Source organism: Tupaia chinensis, unplaced genomic scaffold, assembly GCF_000334495.1.
Source record: "Tupaia chinensis unplaced genomic scaffold, TupChi_1.0 Scaffold000546_1, whole genome shotgun sequence".
Lineage (NCBI taxonomy): Eukaryota > Metazoa > Chordata > Mammalia > Scandentia > Tupaiidae > Tupaia > Tupaia belangeri.
Window position 1 is genome coordinate 711678 of NW_006160058.1, and position 26473 is coordinate 738150.

Genomic DNA, 26473 nt, shown 5'->3' on the forward strand with positions numbered 1-26473 from the left:
TTCCTGCTAGGGGATTCTCACTTTCTCTCTCTGTGTCTCTCCAACAAGCACATGTGCCCTATACCAAAATTCTCTCAACACAAAAAGAAAAGAAAAATAGATTCTTGGAGGAGACAGCTACATGTGCACAGGCATGAACTTGATTTATGGTTGATGTGTTTTATTTATAAAAAAATTTATTTAATTTTTATTTTTTTAAATTTGCTGCAAGGAACATGTGCTCACCAGAGAGAGAGACAGAGAGAGAGAGAGAGAGAAAGCAAGTTGCCTGGATCTAAGACTTGAATCGCAGTCAGTCAAGTGAGAGGTCAGAGCCTTAACCACCACACCATCTGCTGGCCCCAATGGCTGATGTATTTTAAGGAAACAGTGCAGCAGAGAGTAGTTAGTGCAGTGCCTGTAAAAATGGTAGATCATTTAGCAGAGGGCCTCAAACTCTAATAAAAACATTGGAACTTTTCTCTTTTGGTTGTTTCCTTTGAAAGTTCTTTTTTTTTTGAGAGGTTTTTTGCTATAGGGCGCATGCGCTCACCAGACAGACAGAGAGAGACATAGAGACAGAAAGCAAGAAATCACCCCCCCCAGGGGGGACGGTTATGCCGCAATCCCTTCTCCTCCATTCTCCTCTCGGGATCTTGGGCACGCACGCACACGTGCCCGGCGTGAGTTTTAAGCCACCGGGTCCAGGACGCGAACCGCGGTGGACTACGTGGGAGTTCAGCAACATAGCCATTACGCTAACTGCTGGTTCCCATCCTTTGAAAGTTCTTATGCAAAGAGTTGACATCTAGATTCACATTTGAAAATGTAACAAAGTGAGATATGGATTAAAAGAGGAACAGAAGAGGAGAAGGAGATAGATCAGTTAAGGAGTCAGATCACTCGTCCAGGGTAGACATGGAGATGGCCCCGGATAGAGCATTGTACTGAGAAATGCCAGGGAAAACTAGATATGAAAGACAGAAAGATGGAACCAACGTGACTAAACTATGCAATGATAGAGAGGGCAAAATAAAAACTGGATTCAATATTTTGAGTGCAGGTGAATGCAAACATGCTGATGTCATTTCTCAAGATAGGGAACCCAAGGAATACATGTTTTTTGACATGATAATAAAGTGAATTAGGCTTGAATTGGAGGTTCCAGAGGTAGAGAAGTAAAAGTTAGAAATGAAGACTTGCAGGTCATTAATATAAAACTACGAGCTGATGCCATGGCATCATGGAAGTTTTCCCCCATGAGAGAAGTCAGACAAGAATCAAAACAGAATTTTGGGCAACTTCTAGTTTTCGATGGACTAAGGAAAAAGACTCAGCAAAATAAATTGGAAAGGTGATGTCAGAAAAAAACTTGGGAGATTGAGTTATTTTAGAGATTTTGAGAAGGGAATTTTAAGAAAGGAAGTATATCCAAAAGGAATATGTACTTCCTGGATGTAGAGGATCCTTAAGTGGCGGTACTGCTGATGATGGTAACTAATATTTATTGGTTAATTACTCTGTGCCAAGCATGATTAGAAAACATGTAATCATTTGTATGTACTAACTGATTTTACATTTAAAATAGAAGGTTTTCTTTTTTTTTTTTTTTTTTGTATGTTCAGGGTATAGATTATTTTGGACTAACTTCATGACTAAATGAGAAGTAGAATCAGTAAATGACTTACCTAATAGGGGTTTTTCTTAAACACTTACCTGCCTCTAGGACTCAGTTTTCATATAGCGTAGTTAGATTTGCCATAAATTCTACAATTCTTACTCATAATTAACTCAATACTGTAATTTCATTTTATGTGGCTCTTTGATGCTTGTCATGTCCTATCAGTTTTGATTATCCTACTTGTGGCAGTATGATTGCCTTTGAATTTGAGATGAAAAGGATTCGCTTTGTCTGGTGTGAACCAAACTTAACTGGGACATTACCCTGCAGTACATGACAGAATGAAGGGCTCTGACCCAGGGATTACTGTGAGCTCATAAGCAACTAGACTAGTGTCAGTTTCCATGAAGGCTGGCACCGCGGGAGTACTAGGACTCTGGCGACAGCAGTCACATTGCTCCAGAGCTGAAAAGAAAGAGCCCCTACTCTGACAGCTGCTTTTCATGTCCTGTGTTCTGCTCTGGCCTCGGCATTTGTTCCCCTGAGATATCAATACACCGTAGAGTTCTCTAAGAGCCATGAGACACAAGGAAATTGCTTCAGCACAAGAAGCGTCCATGTAAACCCTTGGTATGGATTATTCAGATACTGACAGTGACTCCACTGTGGGATACAGCGATGATGAAGATTCCAGTGATGAAGTTCAAAGACTATCAGAGTCAGTGCACAGAAAACTGTATTTGCAAATATTTTTGAATAATTTTTATGCTCTAAAATTTCATTTAAAGGAATTTCTAGCTTCTCCAAAAATGCTTAAAAGGGGACCATTACTAAACTGCATAGCTTTGAATGCAATCATTCATTAATCAGTAGCAACTGTGAAAATATTTTTTAATCTGCCGGGTAGTAGCTACTTTTGCAGAAGTACCTGTTTATTCTTTGCCATGCTGAAATCAACCCATATACAGGTACAGAACTGGATGAACTTTTGCTTTTATTTTTAAAGACAATGTGCATGTTAGACCCGGACTGTTATGTAGATACATATACATTTATTTGTTATATAGAAGTAAGCATAGGGTTCTGAGCATCTTTCAGAGACAATGTGTGTTGGATGAAAGTTTTTAATGAAGTTCTAATTGTAGTCATAAAATCCATGGTTAATTTTTTTTCAAAATCTGTTTATATAATTTTTCATTTGAAATGATTAAATACCTGATTTGCCAAAAAACAAAAACAAAAGAAAGTTCTATTTTTAACACTAACACTACCCTGCTTTGTTTTCCCTTATTTTGTGACCCATCCAGTATACATTAAACCCCTGCTCCCTTAATAGCAATGTATGGACAGACATACGCTTAATAATAACATGGATTTATTCTGTCTTCTCTGAGTATGTAGCGTTTAATGTCTAAATGCCTTTTGCTTTTACTGTGGTCCTTGCCACAAAGAAAATAACCATGCAGAGTAAGTCATGGTATTGTCAGCTTTTATCAGTAATTTTCTTTCATGAGACCTTTCTACCATCTTACCTAAAATGAGAGATTAAAATATGTCTCACAGGAGTAGGCTCTGAGGACAAGGGACAGCGTTTCTAGATACCTGCATAGAGAGGTCTGAGGCAATGAATCACCTTGTAGTAAATAGATAAACATGACGACACTGTACTGGCGACAGGAGTTTGACAGTGAATGAACTTTGCACTGAATAATTTTCTATTGTTGTATAACATTCTTATTAAGCAGCAGAAAAGGCTAGAACATAGCCATGATTGGGCATTCTAATAATCTGAGGATCAAAATGGCTCATCGAATTAGTTTTGCAAGTGGGCACCCCTAAATATATGAATTCCGTTATTATTAGCAATTAAATATAATTTTCTTAATGACAGATATTATGACTACTTATGGCTCAAAAGCTATTCTGCATTTTAATGAATTTAGAAATGCCAAATTAAGATTTGACAGCAGAGTAGAGAAGCAATACACTGTGGTGGGAAGAAGATGATTGGGGAGAGCCAGATCTGTGTTCAGATTGTAGAGCTGCAACTTGCTGTGTCTGAATTGGCTTTATCTAGCCTCTATCCTCACGTGTAGATTTGGGATAAAATAGCTACTGTGTGTAATATGCAATAAATGAGACTGGTATAAATTGTTTAGTATATTGATTATCCCTGCCATATACAAGGGAACCTCAAAAAGTTTGTGGAGGGACCAGCAGTTAGCGTAATGGCTATGTCGCTGGACTCCCGCGTAGTCGACTGTGGTTTGTGTCCCGGACCCAGTGGCTTAAACTCACGCCGGGCGCATGTGCGTGCATGCCCAAGATCCCAAGAGGAGAATGGAGGAGAAGGGATTGCAGTTTGGCCATCCCCCCTGGGGGTGATTTCTCACTTTCTGTCTCTCAATCTGTCTGGTGAGTACACGCGCCCTATAGCGGAAACCTCTCCAAAAAAAAGAAAAAAAAAAAACGTTTATGGAAAAACAGAATGAAAGTACAAGTTTATTTTCATGCAAAAATGTTTTGGAAATCCATGCATAGCTTTTCTGCAATATGCATTTTCTGTGAAGTCTCTGAAGAGCCCTTTGTAGTAGATGCTTGGTGGATGGTACATTTAATTTATTGTTTAACATGTTGCTTTCCTCCAATGTTACACTTCTTTTCAATTTTAATATATGTCAGTTTACTAGCTACTAAGTTGGATTCTAGCTTATACTTATGTAAATTTTCCTTTTTAAAAGAAAATATTTCCTATTTCAATTAACTATGTCACTCTTCTGCTCTTTGGTTTTTCTGTTCATCTGCATTTTAATATATGTTTTGTTTTTGGTTGAAAGAAATTACAGAGTTCAGCAGATGGAGTAGTGGTTAAGGTGTTGGACTCCCACATGACCCACAGCAGTTGGAGTCCTGGAACAGGTGGCTTAAAAATCATGCTGGGTGTGTATGTGTGTATGCCCACAATTCCAAGAGGAGAGTGGAGGGGAAAGATTGCAGTGTGATCATGCCACCTGAGGGGCTATTTCTTGCTCTGCCTCGCACTGTCTCTGTCTCTCTGTGGTGATCATATACACCCTATGGCAAAAACCTTAAGACAAACAAACAAAAAAAAGAAAATAGCATTCAATTTTTAAAGTATTTTGTCATGATTTAAAAATCCAAAATGGGCCAGATAATAAATACCATTTTAGAATAATAGAAAATTGTAATTTTTAACATTGTATTTAATTTAATTTTTGTTTTGCTAGAAGTTGCTTACATTTGCCAGTGAGAGACAGAGAGAGAGAAAGAGAACCCCCAAATAGGGCATGGCCACCTGAAATCCCTTTCAGCCCATTTCTCCACCCTGTCAGGATCCTGGGCACACATGCACATGTGCCTGGTGTATTCCTTGAGCTGCCAGTGCTGAGGCTGTCGGCCATGTGGGATCTGGATCCCAACTGCTGAGCTATAGGGCCAGCCCATGATGACTACATTAAAAATTTATATGCACAGAAAATATATTCAATGAAGGATTATATTGAGTATATTAGATTTTAAAGACTCTTGGGGAGATTTCTAAATAGTCAAGATGGAAATATATTTTAGGGAAAGCTGTATTAAATGTAATATTTTCTGTAAATCTATGATGGTGTTTGTTTTATGTTTAGGCTACTAGCAATTTGTAATAACTTACATTGCCATAAGCATCATTTTAAGAAATAAGCTATTCATAAAATTTCTGAAGGTCACCCATGGGCAGATTGATGTTTTCTGTCTGTTATGTTCTATCACCAAAAATTCCCCCTCAGAAATGGATAATGAAGTGGAAAATACAGCGTTTACTTGTACGGAGCCGAGAGAACATTCTTGCTATGTTTCTAGGTAGCAGTGTTTTATAAAATACAGAGACTCGACAAGGACAGACACGATGGCATTGGAGATGAGAAGCATTAGCAGTAGTAACCAGCAAAATGTGCTCCCTTCTGTGTGCCAGCCACTATGATAAACTTATCTTTTATTATCTCATTTAATATAACAACGTAAGTACACACTCATTCCCATTGGTAGGTGAGAAACCGAGGGTTTCACACAGTTTGTGAGTGGCGGAGCTGGGATGTAACACCAGTATAGCAGAACTCCAAAGCTGATCCCTGCTGAGCTGCCCAGGATTCAGGATCGGAAGCCTGTTCCTCACCTGCAGCACTTACTAAGTCCCTCCTATGTGTCAGGCATTTGCAATAAACTAGTCATGGTACAAGCAAAATGATATATAGTGATTGAATGTTTGAAAAAAATGATAATTATAATAATAATTTGGAAAAAAGTGATGAAAAGCTATTTGATGATGAGGACGTGGATAGTAATGTCTTTGTCTTGACTGATATGCATGGTATTCCTCCTGGAAAAAGAAATGTAGTACACTGTAGAAATATATGTGACTCAATGTAATATAAACAAGATTACGATAATAATAATTAAAAAATAAAACTAGTCATGGTCTCCACTCTCATATGGTTTAATGAAAGGGAAATAGAACCATCAACCAATGACCACACAAGTGAATGTATGTTATGAAGGATGACAGGTAGTTTGATGGAGAGCTATGTAGGGCTTTGAGAACCTAAATATCAATGAATAGGACACCTAACCTAGCTAATTCAGAATGGTATTCCCAAGGAAAGAGCATGTAGATGGAGAGCTGGAGGATAAGCAGGCAAGAATTATGCGTGAGGAGCTTCTTAAGGAAAGCATGGTAAGAACCCATGGCAGGAAATGTGTGTGTCACTGAAAGGAGGCCAGTTTGGCTGGGAGGCAGAGAATGTGAGGGAGGCACCAGAGATCATATGGGAGTTGATTAGACTTCAATAAAAATTTTAGTTTCAGAGGAGAATGTAGAATGTAGATAGATTTTTAAAAATACACCCTATTTTTAACTCTTTTTCTTTAATAGTGCAGCCAGTGAGAAACAGAAATGGAAAGGAAATGCTGCTCATAAGAAAAACATGATATGAAACACCTAAGAATACTTTTATTTATAATGTCAGAACTCAAGTAAAATATTTATGAAATCTTGTTTAAAGGTATAAGACTAGATCTGAACAAGCGGAAAGTTGTGCTACGTTCTCATAAGGAAAAAATAATATCAGAAGGTCCTTTTGAAATCAATATATAAATGTAACTCTGCCAGAATCCCATGTGGTTTCTTCAGAAGTGGAAAAAAAATGATTATAAAATGATATGAAATAATGCATACTTAAGAATATCATGAAGATATTTCTGGAAAGGAATTTTGGTAAGGGGAGTTTGTTTTACCACATGCTAATAATTACTAAAAAGAACTGTAATCTTATCAGCATGGTATAGCAATAGTGGAAGATAAAAAAGATCATTTATAAAAATACAGAAATCAAAGGTGCATGTCAGAATCAATGTGCTTTGAAAGTGGAAAATTTAGGGGCCAGCAGGTGGCACAATGGTTAAGATGCTGGACTCCCGCGTGGTCAACTGCTATCCAAGTCCTGAACCCTGCGGCTTGAAACTCATACTGGGTACTCGTGAATGCATGCCTAAAATCCTAAGAGGAGAATGGAAAAGAAGGAATTGTGATGTGGCCATCTCCCCAGGGGATGATTTCTTACATTTCCTCTCTATTTCTCTGTCTCTCTCTCTCTGGTGAGCACATGTGTCCTATAACAAACACCAAAAAACAAATAGAAAACTTTCTACCAAGAATATTTTTATTTTCAAGACTTGAAAGGCCTATTATGAGAGACATGTAATGTTTCATTATTTTTAGAATTTTTTAACACCATATTGTTTCCTATATATTTTTCTCTATAATGTATTTCAAACTTATATTTCTCATTAATTATAATAACTTAGAAACTTTATTATAGAAAAAGTACAGTTTCAAAAATAATGTTACTATGATGATGGTACTATTTAATATATAGTAGCTGAAAATTAATTATGAACATTACCAAATTAATTATTAATGTTACCAAATCCACCTTTGACTACTAGATAAAATAAGGGATACCAGGTAAGATTTTTAAAGTTTAACAGTTTGATAGGTATTACTACAATGACAAATTAAATGCTTCTAAAGAGATAGTATTTCCGTATTTCAGTTAGTGTGACTAAGACTTGTCAATACTCTTAAACAACAATATTATGTTGCTAAGAGGTTAGCCTCATAAAAGCAAAGTCTTTAAAATAAGGAAACAGTAGAATAGATCCATTGTTCTTCAGTATATAAAAATATATTTATACATAAATGAAAGATATACTTCAATTTCCAGAAGTATACCTTCAAATCCTTTAAAAACTTCCATTTACTCATTTCATTATTATCTTTATCATTATCCAATTAATTCAGCAATTCTCCAAAGAGCAAAGGAATGGTGATATAAAATTTAATTCCACATAGATATATAATTTGAGAATTTTAACTATTGGATTACATCTGTATGATCTATTTGATTTAGGACTAAAGCAAGGTGGTTCTTCAAGCCATGGAATTTTGAAACACAAAAGCAGCTTAAACCTGAAAGTACAGCCAGAAGAGTTTACATAATTTAATATATTTTCTGAATTAATCACAAAGAATATTTTCCTTTGACAGCAAATGTTTGTTGACTTCAATGTCTCTATTTTTTTATATAGGGAGGATGTGAGAACAGCAAACGTAATTGCTGCAGAAGCTGTAACTTGCCTCGTGATTGACAGAGAGTAAGTACATGGTTTTATTATGAATATCGCATGCTCATATCAGCAACATGCATTAGTTCTTGGTATTAGATATCATTTGAAGGAGCTATTAATACTTTGTTTTATACCATTTTATTTTAAGATGAGTTCTAGATTTGATTCTCAGTCTCTGTTATCCTTGGGGGTGACTGGCTCTGCCATTTTGGCTGTGTGCTCTTCCACAAGGTACTTAACCACTTGGAGCTTCAGCTCAGGCCAAGTTAGCTCATTTTCAACCTGGGGATAATCCAGTATCATAGAGATCATTGAGGATTAATGGGTGAGCGAAGCATTTGTCCAGGTGTTCTCTTCTCAGGAGTCCCTCCACTAGGGCTAGCTATGTTTATACATTTTTAGAATGATTATTATGGTTGTTGCTAAGAAATGGGCTGTCCCATGAGCACATTTCAGTTATCTCCACTCTTCCTCCATCCCACGCTCCTAACAGCAGTTAAGGAAGGCACTCTTTTTTTTTTTTTTGGAGAGGTTTTTGCTATAGGGCACGTGCACTCGCCAGACAGACAGAGAGAGACAGAGAGACAGAAAGCAAGAAATCACCCCCCAGGGGGGATGGCCACGCCGCAATCCCTTCTCCTCCATTCTCCTCTCGGGATCTTGGGCTCACACGCATGCGCGCCCAGTGTGAGTTTTAAGCCACCGGGTCCAGGATGCGAACCTCGGTTGACTACGTGGGAGTCCAGCGACATAGTCATTATGCTAACTGCTGGTCCCAGGGAAGGCACTCTTTGAGAAAGCATCAGTTCTATAGATAGGAAGAGTTTTAGGACCATTAAGGTTTGTTCAAAGATACCTATCCCTATTCTTTCTCTCTGTTCTAGCTTGCTAGCCTCATTATCTGATTGCTTTATAGGTTAAACTACAACTATCAAATTATTGACTATCCAAGAGAATGCTAACATGCATATGTACTATCCAAAAGCAATCAACTAAACTTTCTCATTGCAGTGTGTGTGGGTAAGTTTCAGAAAAGCTGAGTGCCTGACCCAGGGAGAAGGGGTCAGGCACTGATAACTTCATTTCAGTGAAGATATCGTAGTTAGAATAGGCAACAAATGTCAGTGTGGAAAAAAATCTGAGAAGCCAGGTAGACTTAGCCTGGAATAAGGGCATTGAACGCTGAGCTCAGGGACCTTTGGGTATAGAGAAATCCTACATGATTCACAAATCTCGCATTCAGAGGCCTTTCTGTGCCAGATCACTAGAATTAGAACAGTGGCCCAGATGCAGAATGATATGCTCAGATCCACAAATACCTCAGAAATAGGTATTATTTATCTGGTTCCCAGGAACAGCAATGCTCCATTCATCCTTTTATTCAACTCACAGTTTACTGAGGCTCTACGAGTACACGGCATCGTGTGGGGACAGAGGAGTAGCACCTGTGCTGGTTTGGGGGATTTGCGTCCAGTGGAGATTTAGCATACACAAAGATAAAAGTCAGACATATGAAGAGTCCACAATACACTTTCAAGGAAATCCAGAAAAATGAATGACTACTTAGGAGAATCAGGGAAATCTTCATGGAAGAACGAGTATAATTAGGTGGATGTGAAAGTACAGAAAAGACCATCTAAAATGGAATAGCCTAAGTCCTTCTCATAAGGAAGCTATGAGCCTTTTCACTAGGCTGGAGTGAGTAGAAAGGTAGTGGGGTTAGGGGTTAGAACAAAAATGTAAGCATGTCGGGCTGGTTCAACGAGAACACTGAATACCGGGATCCAGGCAGCTCTGGCAATTTCAAGCAGTGAGGTGGTGTCACTCTAACAGCATACATGGTAGACTAACCTGAGAATGTTGTGTAAAATGAATTAAAGGGTCAAGGCAAAGACAGAATATCTAGACAGAATATCTAGTTAGGAGTCTACATCCAGTTGGTGATTACGAGACCATTTATAGAAAGAATCTGACTGAATGTAAAGAACAAGAGATAAATTTGAAATGCAGTTGGGATAGAGAGGAGGTAGAAGGAAAGTAAAAGCATCAGAATGGGAGGCTGAATGACATTCCAGTGAGAATATAATGAACTGGCATACAGAATTTGACACTTGAGAACAGGAGCTCCATAGGATGTAAAAAGTCTAAGACAGTTCTTAGAATGAACTTACAATTAACTTGAAAACTGCCTTGCCTACACAGCTAGAGTCAACAGCCGAATCCATGAGACAGAGTGGAATCACGTGATTCTAGAGACTAGAGAAGATAAAAGGACCAAGGTTAGAATTTGGGGACATTTTTTCACTGAAAAGTCAAGCAGGAGAAGAAAAACCAGTGGAAAAATAATTGAAATGCTAGCAGTCAGAACAGTGTAGGAACCCTCAGAAACCAAGAGAATGTTTCAAAAGAAAAGAGATCATCAGAAACACAAATGCAACCAAGATGCTCAGAGGCATATAGATAAAGAAAAGGCCGTAAATGAAGTAACCTGGGAAAAAGGCAGTTTAAATAAAGTGGTGAGAACATAATTCAGCTTACAAAGAGTGAGTGGACGCAAAGTAAGTGAGAGAACTGAGCTTTGAGCTTTTCTAAATTTTTAAAAATTTATTTCAATAAAGTTGGTTACAGGAAGGAAGGAAAGAAAGAAGGAATATGAGGTATTACCAAGGCTTCGGAGGGTGCCTCTATGATGGGTATATACAAGTAGCCAAGAGAATGGAGCTGATGAAATACTGAAGGGAATATTTGATGGAAATGGGGCCACAAGGCAAGACATCATGAGTAAGCAAGGAAAGGTTACAGGGAAGACAACTTTTCTCTTTGTTTCATTTTCTGAAAATAGTTAAAAAAAAAAAAAAAGGGGAAAGGGGAAACTTTGCAAAGCAAATTGACCATGTATTGGGTCATCAGGCTCAGATCCACAAATACCTCAGAAATAGGTATTATTTATCTGGTTCCCAGGAACAGCAATGCTCCATTCATCCTTTTATTCAACTCACAGTTTACTGAGGCTCTACGAGTACACGGCATCGTGTGGGGACAGAGGAGTAGCACCTGTGCTGGTTTGGGGGATTTGCGTCCAGTGGAGATTTAGCATACACAAAGATAAAAGTCAGACATATGAAGAGTCCACAATACACTTTCAAGGAAATCCAGAAAAATGAATGACTACTTAGGAGAATCAGGGAAATCTTCATGGAAGAACGAGTATAATTAGGTGGATGTGAAAGTACAGAAAAGACCATCTAAAATGGAATAGCCTAAGTCCTTCTCATAAGGAAGCTATGAGCCTTTTCACTAGGCTGGAGTGAGTAGAAAGGTAGTGGGGTTAGGGGTTAGAACAAAAATGTAAGCATGTCGGGCTGGTTCAACGAGAACACTGAATACCGGGATCCAGGCAGCTCTGGCAATTTCAAGCAGTGAGGTGGTGTCACTCTAACAGCATACATGGTAGACTAACCTGAGAATGTTGTGTAAAATGAATTAAAGGGTCAAGGCAAAGACAGAATATCTAGACAGAATATCTAGTTAGGAGTCTACATCCAGTTGGTGATTACGAGACCATTTATAGAAAGAATCTGACTGAATGTAAAGAACAAGAGATAAATTTGAAATGCAGTTGGGATAGAGAGGAGGTAGAAGGAAAGTAAAAGCATCAGAATGGGAGGCTGAATGACATTCCAGTGAGAATATAATGAACTGGCATACAGAATTTGACACTTGAGAACAGGAGCTCCATAGGATGTAAAAAGTCTAAGACAGTTCTTAGAATGAACTTACAATTAACTTGAAAACTGCCTTGCCTACACAGCTAGAGTCAACAGCCGAATCCATGAGACAGAGTGGAATCACGTGATTCTAGAGACTAGAGAAGATAAAAGGACCAAGGTTAGAATTTGGGGACATTTTTTCACTGAAAAGTCAAGCAGGAGAAGAAAAACCAGTGGAAAAATAATTGAAATGCTAGCAGTCAGAACAGTGTAGGAACCCTCAGAAACCAAGAGAATGTTTCAAAAGAAAAGAGATCATCAGAAACACAAATGCAACCAAGATGCTCAGAGGCATATAGATAAAGAAAAGGCCGTAAATGAAGTAACCTGGGAAAAAGGCAGTTTAAATAAAGTGGTGAGAACATAATTCAGCTTACAAAGAGTGAGTGGACGCAAAGTAAGTGAGAGAACTGAGCTTTGAGCTTTTCTAAATTTTTAAAAATTTATTTCAATAAAGTTGGTTACAGGAAGGAAGGAAAGAAAGAAGGAATATGAGGTATTACCAAGGCTTCGGAGGGTGCCTCTATGATGGGTATATACAAGTAGCCAAGAGAATGGAGCTGATGAAATACTGAAGGGAATATTTGATGGAAATGGGGCCACAAGGCAAGACATCATGAGTAAGCAAGGAAAGGTTACAGGGAAGACAACTTTTCTCTTTGTTTCATTTTCTGAAAATAGTTAAAAAAAAAAAAAAGAGGAGAAGTGGAAACTTTGCAAAGCAAATTGACCATGTATTGGGTCATCAGAAAAGTCATGATGCAATTTCGCCTAGAAAAACATGGAAAAATAGGTCATGACTTTTCCAACAAACCATAAAGAAGGTTGTGGGAACTTGGATGGGCATAATCTTGCATCCAAAGTATAAGGTGAGGAAAGCTGGTGAGGAGAAGAAAGGAGAGTGAGGATGAGGGTTGCCAATGGATCCAGATTGGACCCACCTATATTCCTGTAGTCCTCTACAGTTTATGAATTTTCACATCTCTGAGGTCCCACCTGGAAGGTGGTCAGGGAATTTTACAGAGAAGGGAACTGTAGCCCACTGAAGTTTAATAGCTTGATAAGATATCATGAATGCTAAAGCACCAAGTACTCTAGCCAGAGAGAGGGGATTTTGTGGGTCATCTAGTCTAGTTTGTTAATTTCATTCAACTGAGGTCATGAGCGTTAAAGGAACATTAAGTAGCATTGCATGCATACTTCTGCCTTCCTTATAATTTTCTCTCTCTCTCTCTCTTTTTTCCAAACCTACATATAAATAGAGTGTTCAGTAGAGAGTGAATTGGTGTGGTCAAACAAAGCTCAATATTTTCATCATAGCTGCACCATTTATGGTAATATGGGCAAATTACTTAAATTTTCAGTGTCAGTTTTCCTGTCTGCAAAATGGGATAATCTGACTTAAATGATAAAATTCATCTGAAAATCAATATAACATCTGCTCACAGCACATCACTTAGTAAGTGCTCAATAAATGTTCCCTTTTTCTTCTTACAGAGGTAAAGGAATACCTCGACATTAGCTGTTCTCTCTAATCAGTGTAAGTTTATCTTCAGGGATATATATATATATAGAGAGAGAAGACACCTTGAGAATGATCTAGCTTTGAGCATAAATACAGAAAAGACAGCTTGAGTCTAAGAACTCCAGAAGCTCATTTCTGTACACATAGGAGAGAAGTTGGGCTTACAATGAGTAGACATTGAATAACTGATTGTGGAGCACAACAATGTCTGTAGTTCTCATATAGTAATCATTTCACAAATTTCAAAATAGGAGATGCCGTAAGCAGCTAGTTGTTTTTCATATATTTTAAAAAATTATTAATGGAGGGACCAGCAGTTAGCATAATGGCTATGTTGCTGAACTCCCATGTAGTCAACCATGGTTTGAGTCCTGGACCCGTTAGTTGAAACTCATGCTGGGTGCATGCGCATGCATGCCCAAGATCCCGAGAGGAGAATGGAGGAGAAGGGAGTGCAGTGTGGCCATCCCCCCAGGTGATGATTTCTGGCTTTCTGTCTCTCTGTCTCTGTCTTTCTGGCAAGTGCATGTACCCTATAGCAAAAATTTCTCCCCCCAAAATTAATAGAAATAGATCATTTTGCTAGGCTAATAGTCTTTTTTAGATAATTTCCACAAATTTTGGAATCACTATAGATATTTATTAAGATAATGAGTAGGCTGCAAGAAACCAATTCTAAAAGGATACTTTTTGAGGAAACCATGTATCTGTTTATTATTTTCAGGTTTGTCAATGAGCTTTTTAAAAAAGACTTTGACATGCGTGATTAGGTACAGTACTGTTCTTTGCTCTCCCTCTGGACTGATAAAGCATAACTGCTGGCTTATGTAACGTGGTACCTCAATTTGTGATGGAAGCTCCTTCTGTTGACAGTTCTAATGTCTGCCATCTGTTTGCATGGGATGAAGCCCTGGCGCTCCTCTCATTGGCCATAAATTAGGCATCAGCAGCAGCTTTTTGACAGAATCCTTCAGTTACAGTTTCTTGCCTTTTTTTTTTTAAAGCTGTGAATTCAGCATGTATCCATGCTGATTATAAAAACTGAAACATTTTCATACTGGTTAGTAAGTAGCAGCAGTCTAAGCTCCCTGCTTATTCATCTCTCCTCTCTGCTACCCTAGTCATGTGATTCCCTCTACTCCTAGGACATTCTAGATCTTTCCTTAACTCAGCATGTCAAGAATGGCATCTGGGGGAACCAGCAGTTAGTGTAATGGCTATGTCGCTGGATTCCCACGTAGTTGACCGCGGTTTGCGTCCTAGACCCGGTGGCTTAAAACTCACGCCGGGCGCGTGTGCGTGCATGCCCAAGATCCCGAGAGGAGAATGGAGGAGAAGGGATTGTGGCGTGACCATCCCCCCTGGGGGGTGATTTCTCGCTTTCTGTCTCTATGTCTCTCTCTGTCTGTCTGGCGAGCGCATGCGCCCTATAGCGAAAACCTCTCAAAAAAAAAAAAAAAAAAAAAAAGAATGACATCTGGTAAACTCTAGGGTTTGTGTCCATTGTGATTGGTTAGTTTTTGTACCTTACTGGCCACTAATTATTTTGAACAAGCCTCTGAGATGACAAGCTAAAATGATGTCTTATCACCACCAGTCTTCAAACTTTTGTTTTACCAATCCCATTATTTAAATAAAATATATCAAAAGGAAAGTAGAGAACCTTTTTGGCTGCCATGGAGATAAGACTCCAAAGCATCCAGAGGTCTTCTCTTTCTCCCTCTGAATTATTGCAGATGATTCCTGAGGCCCTTCATGGGACTCTAGGAGACACTAATAATAATTTACATGCTGCGTATGACTGACCCAGGATCCCTTCTATCACTTACACTCTGTGATGTTTTTGAAACGAAATCTAGGAGATGGAAAGTAGGAACTAATCCTGAGGAGATGTAATGTCTTAGAACATAAAAATAGTGAAATTAGAAGGCCAGCTGGTGGCGTGGTGGTTAAGGCGCTGAACTTCCACATGCCAACCATGGTTCAAGTCCTGGACCTGGCAGTTTGCTGTCTTACTTTCCCTTTCTCTCTCTCTGTCTTTCTCTGCACCAAAAAATAATAAATAAATAAAATTAAATAAAGAGTTCCTTAGCAATTTTTTTAAATGGTGAAATTATGAAGGACAATCAAACATAAGATTGTAGAGCATTGCAAGTGATAGTCTCAGAAACTGAGGCAACTCTACAGATCAGGGAAATCTAGCTTAAAATATATCAAATTTTTAACCTCCTGGAGCTATGGTTGCCTGAGGTGTATGCGCATATTCATGCCACACGTTTAAAAGACTATTGAGACTCAGCACTATACTCATGATTAGGGAGCAACTCATAAGACCAAGGCAGCTCCCGAAGCCTGTAATGTGTAAAGTAGGAACCAGATTACCAAGAAAGATTGGACATAAAGAAAAAGTCACTGGGGCTGGCAGACTGAAGACTATTTCTTAACACCTGAATTGAGCCTATATTGAAACTAAATGAAATTGGTCTTTCATATCTGCAGATTCTGCATCTGCGCTTTCAACCAACTGTGGAATGAAAATAGCAGGCAAAAACCCATAATTAAAAATAGTAGCACAATAAAAGGTATAATACATATGGAAAATATAGTATAAATATTTACATAGAATTAACATTGTATTATGTTAGGTATTATAATCTAAAGATGGTTTAAAGAATATGAGGGGATATGCACAGATTATATAAAAATACTACTCTATTTTAAACAACAGACTTGAGCATCCTTGGATTTTGGTATCTTTAGGGAGAGGGAGAGCCCATAACCACTCCTCCATAGATACTGAGGGACAACTCTACCTTTTTTTTTTTTTTTTTTTTTTTTTAGACTCTACCTTTTTTTTTTTTTTTTGCTTTAGGGCATGTGTGCTCACTGAAGAGACAGACAGAAAGTGAAAAATCACCCCCTGGAGGGGGGGAAGACCACACCACAATCCCTTCTCCTCCTGTCTCCTTTCAGTTTTCGGAGCACACACACACACAACTGACCTGAGTTTCAAGCTGGGTCAGGGTCTTGAAATGCAGTCAACCATATGGGAATCCAGTTCCTTAACATGATGCACCTGCTGGTTCCAAGGAACAATTGTACTTTTTAAACTAAGAAATTAGAGCCAGACTAAGGAATTTTGATATTTACTTATTAAGAAAGGTAATAACGAGTGCTTGCTTCCTCTGTTACATACTAGGACTGTTTAGATAAATAAGACACAAATTCAAAACAAGTCACCTCTCTCCCCTGTGGTTTAACTGTCTGTAGTTTCAGTTACCTATGGTTAACCATGGTCCAAAAGTAGATTAGTACAGTACAAGAAGATATTTTTAGAGAGATTCACATAACTTTTCTTATAGTATACTGTTTTCATTGTTCTATTTATTATTAGTTATTGTTGTTAATCTCTTACCATGCCTAATTCATAAATTAAACTTTATCAGAGCTATTTAGTTATAGAGAAAACATAGTATACGTAAGGTTTGGTACTACCAGTGGTTTCAGACCTCTGTCTTGAAAACTATCCCTCCTGGATAAGGAGCTATGACTATAGTATAGGTCTGAAAAATGAGACCAGGGGCCTGCTCAACTAGAGACATGTCTGAGATTCTATTAGAATTTTTTCATTCTGTTACCAGTACTAGGAGTAAAACCTCACCTCCTTTTAGTCACTCTGCCTCTGTTTAGAACTCGTTTCTAACTCTTTAACCACACCTGTTACCATCTCCTAAGATAAAGCTTCTGCTACTGGGTCTCTGTGGGTTTCTCAAGTGTCTTTTGTTGCATCTTGAGAGAAGTCTGACTGAGTTTCAAAAGTGAACTAACAGAAATACTGAAGTTCTGCTCTGGGCTAGGTCAAGCATGCAGTGGAACCAGACAAGCAGGAACCTGGGTAGTCAGCTACATTACGATCTAGAAAAGTCGCGGGAGATGGAAATATATATAGAGAAAATAGTATTGGAAAAATTATCCAGCTCCTTCCAGGGATGGTACTATAGGTGTTTCTGATAAGACTTGGTGGGGGGTGAGGCACATGCTCAAGGGAAGATAGATGATCCTAACCTGCCTGACAAAATGGTGGTTCTGTTAAATGCAGATATATTTTCTGAGTGGGATAGGCAAGTGTGAAGCTAGAGCTGGATGACGTAAACCAGGGGTCTACCAACTTTTTCTGTAAAAGAGCGGCCAATAAATATTTTAGGCTTTGCAGGTCAAATGATGTTCATTGCAGCTACTCAGATCTGTCACTATAGGGTGAAAACAATCAAAGATGATAAGTAAATGAATGAACATGATTATGTTTTAAGAAAACTTTATTTATGAACATTAAAATTTGAATATTGTATTATTTTCATATGTCAAGAAGTATTATTCATCTTTTAATTTTGTTCCTACCATTCAAAAATATAGAAATCATTCTTCATTCATGGCCATACCCCAACCAGATAGTGGCTGAATTTGGTATGTGAGCCAGGGAGTGCTGATCCCTGACTTAAACAATGTTAGGGGGCTGGCCCGGTAGCCCAGCAGTTAAATGTTGTGCATGGAAAGCTGGATTCCATGTGCCAACTGTGGTTGGACCCAGTGGCTTGAGAAACACATTAGGTGGGTGTGCATGTGTGTGCCCAGAATTCTGATGGGATAGAGAAATGGAAGAGAGAAAATTGTGGTGTCCTATATTCTATTGTGGGGTGCTTTCTCTCCCTCTCTGTCTTTCTGTCTCTCTTTCTCTAGCAAACACATGCATCCACTGGCAAAACAAACAAAACCAAAAGCATAATAATAGAGAGCTGAGTGCTGCCCTAGTGGTTCTGCTCTGATCTTCCTCCATGCTGCGCTCAGCCTGTCTGCAATAAAGCAAAGAGCAAAGACATAGAGCACCGATGTGAAGAACCTGATTATTAACCTGCCAATGGTGCCCTTCACTGTGGTTCACCTGATGCCATCTAATTGCTTATCTTCCCAACTCTGACACCCTTTTCCCTGGCCTTCCTTGTCCTCTTCCTTTTCCTCTTCTGTATGCATCACCCTTCTCCATTACAACCCTCTCACCCCCTCACCTTTGTTTTTGATCCCTGCACCTCTTAATTCCATTTTCGTATTCTCTAGGACTTTGCTCAGAGCTTTGCATTAATTTCAGTAATAGCTAATTAGAGATTAAAATGGTTCTCACAAGAGTTATTTGCATTTTGATGACATACCCCTGAAGACTGAAAAATCATGAAAATCCGAAAGAATATTTTAGAATTTCTAGAAGTTCTATAGGCTGGGGATGGAGGGATAGTAGAGGGAGCATTTGGGGACAGCAAAACCTTCTGAGCACCACCAACCAGATCAGTCTCATGAAAGACCATGGACTTGATGGTAATCTGCCTGCCCACATCACTCATGTCCTTCTCTTTATATGGCTTGTCCTTTTGTCTCCACCTGATAGGACCACAGGGACTCCAGTACTACATTGACTGCAACACATGGCTTAGCTGATAGGGTGGTAAATTTAAGGTATTTCATAGCTCACCTTCCATATAGCCTAAGTGGATTTTATTTTGGTTCATTTTCCAGAGTAAAATGTGGAGTGATGTGAGGATATCGGCAGGATGATGATGGGAAAACAAATGTTCCTTGCTAGCATGGTGTCAGCTGCAATCATTTGTGCTTGGCTTTTTTATGGAGCTGTTATTGAATACTGCATTTTCAAAAAAATATTTATTAATCAGGGACAATAAAATCCAGAAATTCAGAAAAAAAGTGATATCATGTTGGTTCAGTTTAATGATATGAATTAAATTATAACACGCCCTGAGAAAACATGATCTAACTACAAAAGAAGTATACTTTTATTCAAAAAGAAATATATATATAGGAATGCTATTTGTGATATAAAGTTATTAAAAGAGGTGGGTGGGACAAGTCTTCATGTTTCCCTATCCATCCTAATTCTTTAAAATAGCAATAAACCTTCATCCATTGCAAGTCCTTCAGCAATGAAATATGGCATCAGTGATGGGAGCCCAGACTCTTGATTAATCCACTCAACCAGAACTTACTGGTGAGCCATGAAGATATATAGTATTTTGTGAGCTTAAAGGCAAATGGATAAACATTACACTGCTTATTGCTGTTTATTATATTTTCTGCTCTAATCTGCTAAAACCCACAGAGGTTCTCTTCAGTTCTCTTCTTTTACTCTATCAAAGTATAAGAAGTTCAACCTCATAAAAATATTGGTAGGCCATTAATCATAGCTTTGATAAGAAAATTATTAAAAATGTAGATGATGGCACAGATTGGAGCCACATGGGAAGGCCCGGAGTTTAGAGCCTGGGTTGACCTGATCATGCCTGTTGCACCTGTGGGCAAACCTGTGGTCTTTGCTGGCAGAAAGGGTAGGGGAAGGATTGATAGGTGGCAAGACCCTGTCAGAGACCCCTGACTCTCTCTTTCTCCATAAACAAGTAAACCTTAAAGAAGTGTAGATAGTGAAGGGATTAGACATAAAGTCATAAAAGAGACTTAAAAAGAAAAAAATATATATAGGAGAACTGTTATAGATCAAGATTTGTCAAGCATTTTCTATAAAGGACCAAGTAATATTTCAGCTTCATGGGCTGTACAGTCCCTGTCACAGAAGCTCAGTTCTGCCATTTGGCCTCAAAGCCATAGTTTTCTAACTCCTTTTTAGATCATCTTTATTGTACAGATTAGGAACTTGAAGCCCAGAAGGGTCAGGCCCTCTCAAATCATACTGTTTAATAAGAATTCATTAAGACATGTAGCAGCACACTCCCTTTTTAGATCATCTTTATTGTACAGATTAGGAACTTGAAGCCCAGAAGGGTCAGGCCCTCTCAAATCACACTGTTTAATAAGAATAATTCATTAAGACATGTAGCACACTCACATGCTTATATTCTAATGTATTTGTCACATCAGAGACTTGTAGAACAGAAAGAGACTCTGAAAAACCTCTCTTTCAGATCCTTTAGTTTAGAAATTATTAAGGTGAGTCCCAGAGGGAGTATGGATTGCCCAAGTTCATGTGCCAAGGCTGGGATTACAGCACAGGTCCTGTGACATATTTCAGTGTTTTTCACCCATATCTTCTTATGCTTTAAGTGACCAAGATAGAAAACTCATGCGTTTATTAATTCAATAAGCACACACTGAATATTTACTGTGTGTTAAGCTCTAGATTGTGTGTGTGTGTATATATAAATACACATATATAGAGAGAGATCATAAAAAGCATAAAAATAGTTGCCTTTAAGATTAGAATCATGAAAATGAACAAAATAACATATTATCAAAAAAGTTCACCTGCCAAAGAGAAAAATTGGTGTCTGATTTATGAATTGAGCTAAAGTATTTTCATTGAATTAAATTTGAAGCTAATTATGCCACTTCTAAGAAAAAAAGCTCAAAGAGTAAAATGTTTGAGTTCCAAATGACTCTCCTCACTCATGGTTGATGAGGCCATGGTGACAAGGGCCTCACCATGTCAAGCCCTCACCAACCTGGCTAAATAGTTGGAATTTCTGAATTAAAAGCTAATTGACTTCATCATAGATATATGGGGCCTTTACTTTGCTTGCCTCCTATAATTAGTGGAACCCTCCAGTAATTAGTTAGACTCTTTGTCACTGTACCTTTCTTATTTGCTATAACATATGATACTTATCTGTTTTGACGTGCCAACTAAAAGTTTGAGGACGACAGGAACTATGGGGAGCTATGTTTACTTTGCTCGCTGCTGCATACTAAGTTCTTAGCCTAGTGTCAGGAAGTATAAAAGCCTTCACTGAGTACACATTGGAATGAATGAATGAATGGATCTGTATCAGTCTGGGTCCAGTCAGGAGAGAGACTGCATAGAGTCACTTGAACAGGAAAAGTTTGCAATAAGTAATTACTATGAATGTGATAAGGGACTGGAGTAACAATTATCTGCAGAGAATATAGACATAGAGGACATAAGCAGCAATCACTGAACCTAACCTGCAGCAGAGTACCCAAAGACACCCTGTCCCTTTCTGTCATCCCCATCTCCACCCAACCCCTTTTTCCATCTCTGTCCTCCTGGAACTAAGATGTAGAGCAAGGCTCCTGAAACTCAGCACCATTGACAACTGGAGGGAGAAAGTTTCTTTTTTATGGGTGTGAGGGGAGGGGTCTCCTATGCATTGTAGGATGTTTAGAATCATCTTGGCCTCCACCCACTAAATACTAGAACCACTGTCCCCCCACTTTGACAATCAAAAGTATCTTCAGACAATGCCAAATGTCCCCCCAGGGGTGGAAACAAAATCATTCCCAGTTGGGAAGGACAGGACTTGCTGGATGACAGGGAAGCCACTGTGTTGCTATGTCATTAGAACTTGTGCCAGAAATCTGCACTGCGGGGTTTCAGGCAAAGGTGTTCACAGGGAGGTAGAAGAGCCCCCTAGTGGAATCTGCTGTGGAGACTGCTGGCCTCCAGGTTTTTGTAGAAGCCAGCTGCTGCAGGAGCTACAAGAGCCTCTCAAGCACACTGGAAGCACACATTCCTGGTTCAAGAAACAAAATAGTTTGATCTTTTAAAAATATATATATTTAAATCATATTTTAAAATATATTTTTATTTATTTACTTCTTTCATGTGTAAGAGAAACAGAGAGACAATATTCCCGACCAAGTCTTGATGCTACAATCCACTCCGAGCTTCACCCAGTCCTGGATCATGCACACACTCATGCCCAGTGTAATCAGGGAGGTCTCTGGGCATGAACCTGGAACTTTCCCATGTTAACGTCCAGACTGTCATGTCTTTTGGCTGTGCCACCATTAGGCCCTACATTTTGTTTTCAGTTGACACATAGTCGTTGTACATAACTATAGGGTATAGCGGGACAATTTAATATATGTGTACATTATATGTAATAGTATAGAGCCTCCAATGCCTCTACTGACAATTTCATTGCCAGTTTTTTAACAACTACAAAATTATAATGGCAAATCCATTTTCACAAAGCTGTCTCAAAGGGTGAATTTAGAGTTGAGAGGCAATAAGCCAATAACCAGTACAAATGCCAAACAAAATCTTATTCTGGGGTCCAGAGATGTCACATGAATAGCAAAGTCTTTTCCATTCTTGGATTAACTCTTGGTCCAAGAACTGAACTAAAAAATCAGCATGAGGGGGTCAAGAGGTGACATGATGGTTAAGGCACTGGAGTCCCACATGGTTGACTGTAGTTGGAGCCCCTGACCTGGCATGCTAGGCATTCGATATGCCCAAAATCCCGATAGGAGAATGCAGTAGAAGGTATTGGCATGGTTATTCGCCCTTGGGCATTGATTGCTCACTTTCCCTCTGTCCATCTCACCCTGTCCCTCTGCAGCAAGTGTATACAGCCTAGACAAAAACCTAAGAAAAATAAAAAATAATCAACACGAAAAACTACATATCAAGTATGAACAAAACACTTGGAAAAAAGGAGGATGGAGGAATGTGTTTTGCCTCTAGCATCCCAGAGGACTTCCTAGACAAAGGGGCATCTGAGTAAAGTTTGAAAGTTTGAGTAGTAGTTTTACAAGTGCAGAAAGAAGGGTAAAGGCAGCTACTTCTGAGGAAAGAGCATGAAAAAAGATAAGGAATTGGAAAGGCCATATTAAATGATACATGGAATGTGCCAAAAACAGAGGATTGATGGGACCAGGAACTGGAGAGTTATTTAGGAGGCATGTTGGGAGATAAGTTTGAAAAGAAGAGGTGGAGACAGATTGTAAAGAAATCTCCTAGTATCTCAAACTGAAAGTGTGGACTTTATCCTCTGAGCAATAAGGAACCAAAAGAGAGCTGTTGCTACTGCAGTTTATGTGTGTGTTTGTGCGCAGATGTGTGTGTTTAGTCTTTTATCTGAGTTCATTAATACTTTTTAAAATAGTACAAATAAATCAATTACATTTCATACATTTAACCAAGTCTAAGAAGTTCCAGAGAAAGAATTTTCATTTCAGTGCAAAATATGAAAATTATTTCAACACTACAATGAACAATTAGTTTGCAGAATCTGCAAACATTTATTGTCCTGTCAGGAGTGTTTATTAACAGTTAACAATATTACCTTCTCAAAGGAAGGAAGTGGAAGATTGATTACACAGGGAAGGAACTCATTCAGAGAGACTGGTCAGCTATTACTGCAACAGCCCTAAGGATTGTTCTTTAGGGTTAAGAGTCTAAACTGTAGTCTGAAGCAGATTGGGAGGAATAATTAAAGGTGGAAGGTGAGAGAGAAATGTTTCTAGTTTAAGGGGACTTGGTTGACATCTACAACAGATAAAAGACTACAGAGATAAAACAGGCTGGGCTAGAAGTTATTGGTTGATTCCATTATGGATATGTTAAATTCCAACTGCCTAAGTGGTCATCATATTTCAGATGGAAATGTTCAGTAGCAGCTAAAATGTGGATCTAGTTTTGCATGCTTTTTTTTTTTTGACAATCAGATGATGAATGGAAATGGATGTTGGAATTCACCGTTAATCAACTTTTAAACATTATCATCATAGCTTTGATTTTGTTCATTACAATTATTGTTTTGTTTTACTCCAATAATAAATAGTTCATTCTTTTTCCAACAAATGCTTGAATGCTTATGACATGTTTCAGGTTTGCACTTTTGTCATGAGATGTTTTTAAAAATATATTATTTAGAGAGTCAGTGGTCTTTACAGTATGAATGAATAAGAAAGTCTGTGAACACTTTTGATTCCTAAATTTTAAATATCGATCTTGAGTCTCTCAATTAAGAAGAAATATTTGAAATTTCATATTTCATAAAGCTCTTTAAAATTCTTCTGTAAGGCATTTTTGGCTATTTGTGGGGGGCAGGAAATTATAATGATTCTGTGTTCTAGAGAGAAAGCCTGGAGCGACAGATGCCAGGATGGTCTCTGACAGACACTTAGAAGTCAGTTTAAAAAACAATGGTATAATCATTAAGTTTGAAAGCTTATTCTGTTTTAAATATTCGCATCGCTTTTGAGGGTAGAGATAAGTGGTGTTGTTGACTTTAGTAGACACAGTTCCCTGATGAGACAGTGATCATAGGCCCAGCTGGGTCACAAAGATCTAAGATTTCCCTTTTCCTTTGAATACATCTAGCAGTTGACACTCATTTTGAAAGGCATAGCATAAATGTGAGAATTGGATTAGCATCAGCCAAAATAAGGAAACCTCATTCCCAGGCTAAGCTTTACTTACAGAGGAGGCCCTTTCAGAATTTACTACTTGGGATGGAGTACAATGATTATTTTATTTATTGCTCTACTACAATCACATTGTTGAATTAATCTTAAGTGGAAACCAGACTAGCAAGCCAAATCATGATTGGGGGTTGATAAGGAATGTGTTGCCCTCCCTAAAAGATAGACAGTACATTGTCATGTAGACAAAAAACCCATCTGGGTTAAATGACACCTTTCATTTATTTAATAATACTGCTTTATTGGGGCCAGCAGACTTAGCGGTTACATTGCTGGACTCCCACATGGCCTATTGCAATTTGAGTCCTGGACCCACGGGCTTGAAAATCACACTGGGCACATGTGCATGTGTGCCCATGATCCCGAGAAGAGAATGGCAGAGAAGGGATTGCAGCATGGTCATCCCCCGAGGAGTGGTTTCTCACTCTCCTGTTCACTCTTTGGCTCTCTCTCTCTCTCTCTCTCTCTCTGCAGTCATATGCGCCTTAAGGCAAAAAGAAAAAAAAAAAAGAAAGAAAGAAAGAAAAGAAAAGAAAAAACTTTGAATAATATTGCATTATTTTTTAAAGTTACTTCTTTTTTCTTTTCATTTCTTAATATTTGTAATATGGTCTATGTCTTATGATTATAAATGTGATAACTTCATTTTTAAAAACTTGAAAAGCACAGAAAAATATAAATATAGGAGCTAGTAGGTGGCATAGTAGTTAAGGCACTAGACTCCCAAGTGGCTGACTGTAGTTTGAATCCCTGACCTGGCTGCTTGAAATTATGCCCGGAGCATGTGCGTGCCTGCCCAAAATCCCAAGTGGAGAATGGAGGAAAAGGGATTGAAGCATGACCATTTTCCCTGGGGAGTAGGGGGACAATTTCTTGCTTTCTATCTCTCCAGTGAGTACACACACCCTATAGCAAAAATCTTTTCTTTTTTAAGAGAGATTTTTTTCTATAGGGTACGTGCAGTCGCCTGAGAGACAGAAAGTGAGAAATCACCCAGAAGGGGATGACCACACTGCAATCCCTTCTCCTACATTCTCCTCTCAGGATCTTGGGCACGCACGCACATGTGCGTAGTGAGTGTTTTAAGCCACCGGGTCTGGGACTCAAACCGCGATCAACTATGTGGGAGTTCAGCAATGTAACCATTATGCCATCTGCTGGTCCCATCAAAAATCTTTGTATTGTATCATATTAATATTATATTAGCCATAACAAAACTCTCAAAAATATATATAAAATTATAAACCTGCCATTCAAAGGTAATTACTGTTGAGTTGATATTTTAATATTTTTTTCTTTATTTTTTTAATTTGCCAAACGGTATGTGCGTTCACCAGAAAGATACAGAGAGATAAAGGTGAGGGGGTGCAATGGAGAGAAAGAGTGAGAAAGCCCCCACCATGGGGAACTGTTGCACTGGAATCCCTTCTCCATCTCTCCCTCCTTTCAGGATTTTGGGCACATGCACAAGTACACTCCATATTTTTCAAGCCACCAGGTCCAGAATTCAAACTGCCCCATCAACCATATGAAATACAGCCATTTTAACACCATGCTACTGGCTGGCCCAAGGAGATTTCTTTAAATAACGAGAGCATCCTGCCTAAATACTTTACCCAGCTTTCTTCACATCCTGCTTTGTTA

The 26473-nt window shown here is 38.5% G+C and overlaps 1 long non-coding RNA gene across 1 annotated transcript in view; it reads left to right on the forward strand.

Moving 5' to 3' along the window:
* The window catches only part of LOC106735848 (uncharacterized), a 111443-nt gene that overhangs the window by 65984 nt on the left and 18986 nt on the right, over nucleotides 1-26473 (forward strand). The window contains exon 2 of the long non-coding RNA XR_001371049.2: nucleotides 8249-8314. This is a non-coding gene — a long non-coding RNA (uncharacterized LOC106735848). The remainder of the gene's footprint in view (nucleotides 1-8248; nucleotides 8315-26473) is intronic.